The sequence below is a fragment of the Bos taurus genome, chromosome 11, assembly GCF_002263795.3.
Source record: "Bos taurus isolate L1 Dominette 01449 registration number 42190680 breed Hereford chromosome 11, ARS-UCD2.0, whole genome shotgun sequence".
NCBI lineage: Eukaryota > Metazoa > Chordata > Mammalia > Artiodactyla > Bovidae > Bos > Bos taurus.
The window spans coordinates 76,753,761-76,765,802 of NC_037338.1; positions in this window are offsets into that span (position 1 = coordinate 76,753,761).

Below are 12,042 nucleotides of genomic sequence, written 5' to 3' on the forward strand. Positions count from 1 at the left end.
TTGGTGCTTTTGTTGTCCCTGGGGGTTTCTACTTTTAGAAACTGAGGTTTGCAATGTGGAGGGAGGAGACATTTCAGACTGTCTGAGAAGCTGAGAGCTGAGGAGGAGTAGCTGGTAATCATTCTGTTCTTCTGGAAAGTGTGAAGTCTAGAAGAAAAAGAAAGATCAAGGGTGGGCTGAATCTGAGAAGAGAACAGATGGGCCGTGGTTGTGCCTGCCAGAGGCATGGGCAGAAAGGAAGGAAAAACTGTTCCTGCTCTCCTTCCCCTCTAAATGGAGAACATGTACACCAGGGCTCCTTGTGGGTTGGGCCAGATGGGAGGCTTAGGGGGAAAAGGCTGGCAGTGTCTTCTTCGAAAAAGAAGAGGCCTGGCCATGGGTGTCAAACCCACAGGCTGGCTTCTGCTTTGCATGTTGGCCTGCGGAAAGAAAATCTCGCCAGGAAAGAGGACTATGAGGAGTCTGCAAACATTGCTGACAGCATGTCCCATCCTTGAGTGATTCCTGATTTGGAAAGATTTCTTTTCCTTTCTATACTTAATTATGGTAACACCATAGTCCTTCACTTGTGGAGGCTGCTCTGGTGGAATACAACCCTACATCAAAAGTCTGGTCTCAAGAAAAAGAGTGCATAACCCTCTTTATATGTTGCTGGATTTGGTTTGTTGGTATTCTGTTGAGTATGTTTGCATCTCAATTCTGAAGAGATATTGGTCTGTGTTTGTTTTCTTATAGTGTTTTTGTCAGCTTTTTGGTATCGGCTAGTAGGGGTCCAAGGTTAAACTTTTTAGATAGATTTTTTGTTTCTGTTTTGCCATCACACTATGTGATACTTAAGCTCCTGGGATCTGACACCTAGTTGTCTTCATCTAAAGTCAGCCTGGAGCTGTCAGCAAATAAATTCACCTTTGCAGACTCAATTTCCCCACTTCTAAAGTCAGGATAATGACCGTATCTGCTTCTTCCAGTGGATGCTAGACAGAGCGAGGTTATGATTGCTGCCCTAGCATCCACTACTGCGTGTGTGCTCAGTCATGTCTGATTCTCTGCAGCCCCATGGACTGTAGCCCACCAGGCTCCTCTGTCCATGGGATTTTCGCAGCAAGAATACTGCAGTGGGGAGCCATTTCCTCCTCCAAGGGAACGTCTCGACCCAGGGATCAAACCTGTGTCACTTGTGTCTCCTACATTGCAGGCAGATTTTTCAACACTGAGCCACTGGGGAAGCCCCAGCATCCACCAGTATTAACTGTCATTATTACTTGTCCTTTAAGGTCAGTTTTCAAAATACCAGCAAGCACTGTAATTAGCAAATATTTATTTATTTACCACCTCATATGTAAATTTCTGATTTCCCCCCCTTTTTTTTAACAGAGGATTCTAAGATAGTCTATTAGCCTATATCCTATCCTTTTAAGTTTTAGCCAAATTCCAATTTGCTTATGGCTCAGTTGAGCACATGTTATAGGAGAAATATCAAAAGCATCCTAATGTATATATCTATATACATTCATTAATGGGTTATGAAGTTAGTAAGTTGCTGAGATATTTCTTAATAACAAAGAAAAAAGAGGAGAGAAGATTTTAGGGTACATTTTAAAAAGACCAGAAATATCAGCAATGTGAGCTTATTAGAAAGGCAGATTCTTGGGTACCATAGACCCAGTGAATCAGAAACACTTGGGGTGGAGCTCAGAAATCTGAACTTTGACAGTCGTCCAGGTGACTCTGATGCAAACTGAAGAGGCTGAAGTTTGAGAAGTCACTAAGAGAGTTTAGAGATAGGAGCTCCCAGTTAAAACCTTGGACCACTTCTTGAGTGGTGTTGTGATTTTAGGCAGACTACTCACACTCAACAAAGCCTATGTCTCAGGATTGTCAAGAGAATTTAAATGAGTTAATGCATATGCAAATATAGAAAACAACTGGAAGTTGCAAAATACTCTAAGCAAATATGTTTATGAGGAACAGAGAGAGACTCCAAAGCAGGCACACAAGTTTCTTCAGGAGAGAAAAGCAATAGTCCATGTATGCATTCGTATTTCTCAGCCTCCCTTGCCATTGATCTGAGGGCTGATAGCTGCTTCCTAGTTCTGGTGGATGGTGCGTGAGTGGAAGTTGCTGCCAGCCAAAGGCAGTTGCAACTAGGATGCTTCCTCCATTCTTTTGTTTTCCTGCTATGTCCTGTCCTACAGGACCCCATGATCCAGAAATAAATCTGTGTTGTGTTCAGCTACTGAGATTTCAAAAGTGATATGTTGTGGCAGCTAGCATAAATTATCTGGGTCAGCAATGTAGGAGGAAAAGCAATGAGAAAGAGAGTGAGACTGACAATGAGATGTCAGATAGAGGGAGAAGCTGGCTCAAAGAAAGAGAATGATATTATCTCGTGATGATAGGAGACAGATACTGGGCCAAGTCTTTATCTCCATAAGTCCTGGGAAGAAGACAGAGATTTCGAAAAGACTTAATGCCAAAAGAAAGATAGGTAATTTTCTAATAGCATTGTTGTCTCATCAATGCCTGTGAAGATGATGAATTCAGATAGGTATTCTCATTCTTTGGTTGTAAAGTGAGAAGGGGATGGGATGGCTAGGATTGGCTTCCCATAAAAACTCAGATTTTGTATGTTAAAAGCAAGCTCTATGCAAAGTCTCCTAATGGGTTTCCCGCATTTATTTACGTACCACCAAACCATTCTTTAAAATGCATTTCTTTTCCTTTGCACCTAAAAATAGCAGAAATTTACTAATGATCTGTTCAACTTCGTTTCTTCAAGTTCAAAATCTTGACATTTTTCTGAACATTTTCTTATTTTAAGTTTAAAGTACACTGCACAATTGGTATTTTACTGAGTGTGTACTGTTTTTTCTAACACAAATATATGTACCCCACTGCAAAGTTTGACTTTTACAGGTCAGATGATGACATCACATGTCAGGAAGGCTTCTCTGACTCCCTAATATTGGATCAGTTATTATGTGATGTCTCAAGGTATATGTTTAATGCATTCCCATTGAAGAGTGTAGAGAGTAGAAGAGCTTCTCTGGTACGTAAGTATCAACAAACTAACTCATTGACATCTACAGAACACTCTAACCAACAGAATTCACATTCTTTTTTCAAGGGCAAGTATATTTTTCAAATTAAATAACATTCTTGCCCACAAAAAAATGCCTCAATAAAATTAAAAAAGGATTCAAGTCATACAACATTGTTCTCACAGCACAATAAATTTAAATCAGAAATCAATAACAGAAAACTTTCTTGGAAATTCTACTTATTTGAAAATGATATAAGACATTTCTAAATAACCCACAGACCAAGGGGTAAAAGGGAAGTTAGAACATATTTTGAACTGAATGAAAAATGAAAACTCATTATATAAACATTGTGGGATATCATTATAGCAGTATTTAGTGGGAACATTTTAGCACTAAATGCCTATATTAGAAAATATGAATGGTTTTAAATCAATGACCTAAGCTTCTAAATAAATAAGAGCAAATTTAACCAAAGTAAGCAAAATAAAGGAAATAATAAAGACCAGAATTGAATTCACTGAAAAATTGAAAAGAAAGATAATAGAGAATCAAGTAAATCAAAGTCTGGTATTTTCAGAAGATCAATAAACTTTATAAAACCTTAGACAGGCTAATAAGGAAAAAAGAGATAAATTTAAATTACTAATATCAGGATGACATTTGATGTCACTACATATTCTAAGAAATATTAAAAGGATAATGTAAAATATTACAAGCAAATTTATGTCAATAAATTTGGCAACTTAGATGGAATAAACAAATCCCTTGAAAGACATAAACTATCAGAGCTCACTAAAAGATGAAAAAGATAATTCAAATAGACCTGTTATCTATTAAATAAATTGAATTCGGGATTGGGGGCAGGAGGAGAAGGGGACGACAGAGGATGAGATGGCTGGATGGCATCATCGACTCGATGGACGCGAGTCTGAGTGAACTCTGGGAGTTGGTGATGACAGGGAGGCCTGGAGCAGTGCAATTCATGGGGTCACAAAGAGTTGAACACGACTGAGGGACTGAACTGAACTGAACTGATAGTTAAAACCTTTTGCAAAGCGAACTCCAGGCCCAGATGTTTTCACTTGTGAATTCTACCAAGTAATTAAGGAAGAAACTAAATCAGTTATACACAAAGTGATCTAGAAAATTGAAAAGGTGAGAATATTCCCAACTCAGTATATGAGGCCTGAATTATTCTGATACCAAAATAAGACAAAGACATAAAAATAACAACAATAAACACGGGTATAATATGAGTATTGATTATAAACATTCAAAGAAAGTGTCATTAAATCAAATTAACAGCCAAGAAAAAGGGTAATAGATCACAGTCAATTGTAGGGTTTAGTGCAGAATTGCAATGTTGGTTTATTGGAAGATAATCGCTGTACAGCATTGTGTTGGTTTCTGCCATACATCAACATGAATAAGCCGCAGGTATACACATGTCCCTTCCCTTCTGAACTACCCCCTATCTCCCACCCCATCCCACACCTCTGGGTTTCCATGGAGCACTGAGTTGAACTCCCCGTGTCACATGGCAAATTCCCATTTGCCATCTATTTTACACATGGTAATGTATATGTTTCCATACTGTTCTCTCAATTTGTCCCATCCTCTCCTTCCCTCATTGTGTCTACAAGTTTGTTCTCTGTGTCTGCATCTCCACTGCTGTCCTACAAAAGTAAGTTCATGAGTACCATTTTTCTAGATTCCATATACATGCATTCATGTATAATATTTTATTTTATTTATTTATTTATTTTTTTTGCTGTCTCGTATACAGGGTTATCGTTACCATCTTTCTAAATTCCATATATATGCGTTAGTATACTGTATTGGTGTTTTTCCTTCTGGCTTACTTCACTCTGTATAATAGGCTCCAGTTTCATCCATCTCATTAGAACTGATTCAAATGTATTCTTTTTAATGGCTGAGTAATACTCCTTTGTGTATATGTACCACAGCTTTCTTATCCATTCATCTGCTGATGGACATCTAGGTTGCTTCCATGTCCTGGCTATTATAAACAGTGCTGCGATGAACATTGGGGTACACGTGTCTCTTTCCCTTCTGGTTTCCTCAGTGTGTATGCCCAGCAGTGGGATTGCTGGATCATAAGGCAGTTCTATTTCCAGTTTTTTAAGGAATCTCCACACTGTTCTCCATAGTGGCTGTACTAGTTTGCATTCCCACCAACAGTGTAAGAGGGTTCCCTTTTCTCCACACCCTCTCCAGCATTTATTATTTGTAGACTTTTGGATCGCAGCCATTCTGACTGGTGTGAAATGGTACCTCATAGTGGTTTTGATTTGCATTTCTCTGATAATGAGTGATGTTGAGCATCTTTTCATGTGTTTGTTAGCCATCTGTATGCCTTCTTTGGAGAAATGTCTATTTAGATCTTTGGCCCATTTTTTGATTGGGTCATTTATTTTTCTGGAGTTGAGCTGTAGGAGTTGCTTGTATATTTTTGAGATTAGTTGTTTGTCGGTTGCTTCATTTGCTATTATTTTCTCCCATTCTGAAGGCTGTCTTTGCTAATAGTTTCCTGCATTCATGTATAATATTTTAAATCAGCTTTGTTCCAATAAAAATTTTAAAAAGAAATGAAACAACGCAATTAAAAAAAGAAAAAAACACCAGAATGAACAACTGATATATAAATGTGGGTGAATTATGGTGAGTGAAAGAAGTCAGACAAAATGGATATATACTCCAGCAAATGAGTTTGGAGATATCAACAGATTCTAAAGCTTATATGGACAAGAAAATGATTCAGATATTTCAACACAGTATTAACGGAGATGAACATTGGAGGCCTCACACTGTCCGAATTTAAGACTTACTATAAAGTTATAATAAAGACAGACTGGTACCAGAGAAAGGACAAACAAATAGATCAATAGGACAGAGTAATGATCTCAGAAATGGATCCACTTAAATATGGCAAACCAGTATTTGCTAAAGGAAGTAAAGACTATATACAATGATCTCTTCAAAAGGTGGTGCTAGAGTAACTGGAAATCCCCATGCAAAAAAATGAATCTGGAAACAGACTTCATGCCCTTCACAAAAATTAACTTAAAGTAGATCACAGACCTAAACATAAAACACCAAAATATATACTCCTACAAGATAACACAGGAGAAAACCTACGTGACCCCAGATATGTTGCTATTTAGCTATGACATCAAAGGCCTGATTTGTGAAAGAAATCACAGATAACCAGAATTTCATTACAATTAAATTTTCCATTGTATGAAAGATAATGTCATGATAATTGGAAGACAAGCCACACCTTGAGAGAAAATATGTGCAAGAGATACATATAATAAAGGACTGTTATTCAAAGTGTACAAAAAAACCCCTCAAAATTCACCAATAATAAAACAAACAACCCAATTAAAAATTCAGCCAAAAGTATTAACAGGTACCTGACCAATGAAATGTACAGGTGGTGAATAAACACATGAAAAGATGCTCCATATTATATGACATCAGGGGAATGCAAATTAAAATGACAGTGAGATACCACCCCATACCTGTGAGAATGGCCAAAAATCTGAAACTCTGACAGCACCAAATGCTGTCAAAGACGTGGAGCTGATAGGAATGAAAAGTGGTGTAGCCACGTTGGAGGGCAGTTAGTTTGGAAGTTTTATATATATATATATATATATATATATATATATATATATATATATATATATACACACACACACATACATACATACTGCTGCTAAGTCGCTTCTGTCATGTCCGACTCTGTGCAACCCATAGATGGCAGCCCACCAGGCTCCCCCTGGTGGAATCCCTGGGATTCTCCAGGCAAGAATACTGGAGTGGGTTGCCATTTCTTTCTCCAATGCATCCAAGTGAAAACTGAAAGTGATGTTGCTCAGTCGTGTCCAACTCCTAGCGACCCCATGGACTGCAGCTTAACAGGCTCCTCCGTTTATGCAATTTTCCAGGCAAGAGTACTGGAGTGGGTTGCCATTGCCTTCTCCCTTTATACATACACACACACACACACACACACACACACACACACACATATATATATATGTAAGCATACCCTTGCCTTAAGCTACAGCCATCACATTCCTTGGTATTAACCCCAAAGAACTGAAAATATGTATCCACATAAATCTGCATAGGAATGTTTATCCATAATTGCCAAAATGTGGAAGCAGTCAAGACACCCTTTAGTAAGGGAATGGATATATAAACAGTGGTAAATACAGACAATGGGATATTATTCAACTTTGAAAAAAAGATCAAGCAATGAAAATGCATGGAGAAAACTTAAATGAATCTTACTAGTAAACAAAGCCAATATGAAATGTTTGTATACTATGATTTTAACTATATGACAGTCTTCAAAATGCAAAACTGTGGAGACCTTGAAAAAGTCAATATTTGCCAGCAGTTAAGGGGGAGTGAGGAATAGCAGAACACGGGATTTTTTAGGGCAGTGAAAATACTCTGTATGATACGGGACTAAACAACAGCAAACCCAAAGAATATACAAAACCAAGAGTCCAAGAGTGAACACACAAACACACACACACAGGGTCCATCAAACAAAAGGTTTTTTAGGACAAGCATTAGGGTCATTTTAAGGAAATGAATTTAGTTCAATAACTTGCTTTTCTGATAGTCTTCAAAGTGTCTTTTAGCTGAATAATCCTGAGAATCATTAAGAAGATGGAAAATCTTACATAAGGGCATGGATGCTTATTCTTTAAAATGAATAGTAGGAAATAGCAGTTTTAGCAATAAAAATAATGTAGTGATATGTAAAAATGGCATGCAGCCTAACTTAGTCACCAAGCCACCCTCCTCGCACAAGAGTCATTAGTCTCCAAGTCAGTTTTGGTATTGAGTACCTTTATAGAAATGCATGCAATGTAATGGAAATGTACCTGTACCTTATTATACAAGTCTTCTGAATATAAATAATGCAGGAGTCATGTTCTTTGCAAAAGATGTTGTATTAGAAAAGGAAAACCATAAACAGATTTCTAGTGATGGGTATTGTATATGCTCTAGACAGCATCAAGCTTTAAGGCCTGTGTGAGTTTAAGCGTGGATGGGCTTACATACATGCACTCTTTTAATGGCACTGGATTTGGCTTTGGTTATATTTTGTTTTGTTTTCTTCCTTTTTTCTTTTCTATTCCTCAGTGGATCTCTACAGAATCTGTAATGTAAGTGTTCTTTGTTCACGATATTGTATACAAGTTTCCCCTGAAAATTAATAAGGCTGTCTCCAACTCACAGCCCTATTTACATACTTCTCCCTTACCAGTTAGCTTTTGATTTTCCTCTGTATCTCTTTATCTTCAGGTTATAGCTGAATGGGTCCTCTGCCAAATCCCAAATCAACCTCTCACATGGCTCTCACATAATCCTCTTCTTCAATTCTGGACCTTATATTTGGGGGCCTTTACTCCTATAAGGTTCATATGATTATCTTAGAGTCATTTTCCTTTTAAAGATAAAATGTAAGTGTCAAATTATTCTGATAAGGCATTGCTAATGGCTTAACAAAACTTGAATTCTATAATGATGATTAGGATTATAACCAAGAGCTTTCCAGTAAAACTAAAGTGCATCTAACCTTATTAGAGTATAATATTAAGCCAAATCTAGTTGAAGAGAATGTCAATTTGAAAAATACTGATCTCTTTGTAACTTGCTGGGACCATCTCTGAAAAGAATTTAGTGAAGGGAACACATCTCTCCTTCGTGGCTGGAAATATCTGAAGTCTTTGCTGCATGGACAAATAGAATTACACATGCTAAGGAGGGGTTTCCAACGTACTCTCTTCTTGGGATAACTGTCATTTCCCAAGAAAGCTTTGTTGTGTATCATTAGTTAATGGTGTTTACAGGGCCCTTGCTCAGTAATTTATGATTCTGAAGTTCGGATTAGCAGTGCTTTTTAACCAACAAAAGGTTTATCATTTAACCTGGAGAGCGGAGAGCATATATTCAGCTCATAAGGATGTCATGGTCCTTGGCCCATCCCAAGATTCTGAAAACGTCTTCCTTCCATAAAGCCTTGTCTTTCCTCAATAATTGCAAGGATATCTTGGAATGGGTAGTATGCATATAATTATCTTTCTAGGAAGAAGAATAAGAAAGCTCATATACGTTACTTCTTAGATTAAACCAAGTGCACTTCAGATGCAAGTGCAAAGGCATCGGAGTACCTTTGAGAAAGCCAGGGTCAAAATTTTGAATTGTCTCAAAAGTCAAATTGATCCCCAAAAGTAAGATCTTTACATGTAAAACTTCTACTGGGTATTTACTGTTAGAGAAGAGTAGAAAAGGGAATGAGGATGCTTCTGTAACAGGCCACGTCTCACACGTAGGAGGGGCACAGATGGGCCATGTGTGAGCAGCATGAAACATTGGAGAACTCTGGCCAGGTGACACACACATGTCAAGTACTACGTGTGCGGAGGGTATGAGCAGCTGAACACACTAGAGGGCAGTTAAGAAACTGTTTATCTTCTTGGTGGCTTTTGACTCTTCTGTCTCAGGAAATACAAGGTTTGCCTTTGGAAGTGGTGTTTGTATTTGAATTAATAATTACCATTTGGATGATCAAGAAGAGTGAGCAGTCATCTTTGCCCCTCACACTAATGAGACATCACAGGGTCCAGACTGGCACTGAATGTCAAGTTCATCCTAGCTTGTTCTCTAGCCAGCCTCCTCTGCCCTCCTTTTCCTGTGGCACTATTGTAGTAGGAATTACTTATGCTTTGGAAAATGTGCCGAAGCAAATCAGTACTCAGATTTTCTCAAATCTGTATGCTGATACACAGATTAACAACTGGGGTTTCTCTGAAAGGAGGGGAGGGATCGGCAATGTTCAGATATGAACAAGAGACACTCTCCAGGAAGCTAATGGGTCTCCGGACAGGGAAGTGAACCAGAAACTGAAGTATGTTTCACTCAAGTGAAATGTGCCTTTTTCTTGCACTGATGTTCTGTCCCCATTGGACTGGAAGACAGGCATATGCAGCTTGCAGTACTTATTTTGAAATATCCTTTAATACCTTGGCAAATACTTTTGTCACACAAGTTCCTCAATACAATCAACATATCCATGGAAATTTGTGATTGTATTGAGATAAACAAACAGCGGGCATGTAAAGGGAACATAGCCTGTGCTATATTCTTCTTTCCTTCTGAAGTCTGTGAGGAGGGAGTGACATCTTGTTGAGGAAATTGTGATAGAGAAGTTCTGGGTGGTTTCCAAGATGAGTAACCCCAAAGAATCCAGGCAAAGCACACCTTCAGAAGCTCACAACAGATATGCCTATCAGCCCAAGGATACAACTCAGGGGCTGAAGGAAGACAACTCCTTTTGTCAAACATCTTTTAGGAAATGTATCCTTACCACCAAGATTATCCTTTGCTATACACTTAGTAAGAAGTGTATTGGAGAAGGAAATGGCAATCCACTCCAGCTCTCTTGCCTGGAAATCCCATGGACGGAGGAACCTGAGAGCCTACAGTGCATGGGGTCGCAAAGAGTCGGACATGACTGAGCGACTTCACTTTCACTTTAATAAGAAGTAACAGCAGTATTTAGCCTTTTATTCAATGTCCATGGCAGATATGATGAACTCTTATTGCTGGCTTCGGAAAATATTGAGATGTGTAAGATTATTTTTTTTTTCTCTTTAAATAATTCCAAGATGGGGGTGCTTTGGGGGATCTGCATCGACTTCCTCTATTGGCTTATCGGTTGTTTTCAGTTCTCAGATTCACTTCTCTCTAAATGGTAGGCAGACTTTTTCTATTCTACCTAATCTATTGGTTTTAATCAGGTATTAGAACTAAAAGACCATTAATAGTGAACTAGAATGAGAGAAAAAGATATTATTAAGTTGTATCTAAACAGATTACTTAGAGGCTTCCCAGGTGGCTCAGTGGTAAAGTATCTGCCTGCAGTGCAGACGACTCAATTTCAATCCCTGGGTCAGGAAGATCTCCTGGAGAAGGAAATGGCAACCCACTGCAGTACTTTTGTCTGGGAAATCACATGGACAGCCTCTGTGGGCTACAGTCCATGGGACAACAAAAAGTCAGAGTTGACTTAGCAACTAAAAACAACAACATATTATTTATGAGTAAAAAGCAGATCAGATATTAGTTTGACTATATACTTCTCTGGCCAGTACTTCAGTCTCCCTGAAGCTCCCCTAACATTCCCTCCTTGATCTCCTTGGATCACTAAACTCTGTTCACTCTGTCCATCCACTTTCTTGATGATCTCTATCCCTAGACCTTGAATTCCAGGATTGGGCCTGTTTTGGTCATTACTTATCCCCATGATTTAGTAAGTAGCCTGGCAGAGTACAGGTTTTCAATGATGTTTTTAGATCAATGAAATGAATGAAACATTAGCTATCATCTCTTATTCCTAAGAGATGAGAAATATAGAATTTAAAAGAATTATGTGTATCCATGGATGATTCATGTTGATATATAGCAAAAACCAATACAATATTGTAAAGCAATTAAAAATAAATATTTTTTAAAAATTCCTCAAAAATATTTCATGAGATTCATAAATTTAAAAAAATAGATTATGTCCTCTATATCACTCCTATTTCCAAACCACATATCATTATGCTGACAAAAAAAAAAAAAAATTACCTGAAGTTCCCACTCCTGTACTTTGAAATCACCAAGAGCACTCTACAAGTTTCCTATTTCTGGGCTCCTACAAAAGAGTATTTAACAATATCTCTCTGAATGTGGCATATTATAGTCTTTTATTTCTTTATATATCATTGACAATTGCTGAGTTATTCCACTTCGGTTTGCTAATTTCTATGCTCATCACCATGTGTTTTTGTATGCACAATTTTTATTTATCATGAGTTCTTTTATTCAGTTTATTTGAATATTTTTTAATGTTTCTTTTTTTTAAGAAGCAACATAAATGAAATACTTTAAAACTTTCCCATGT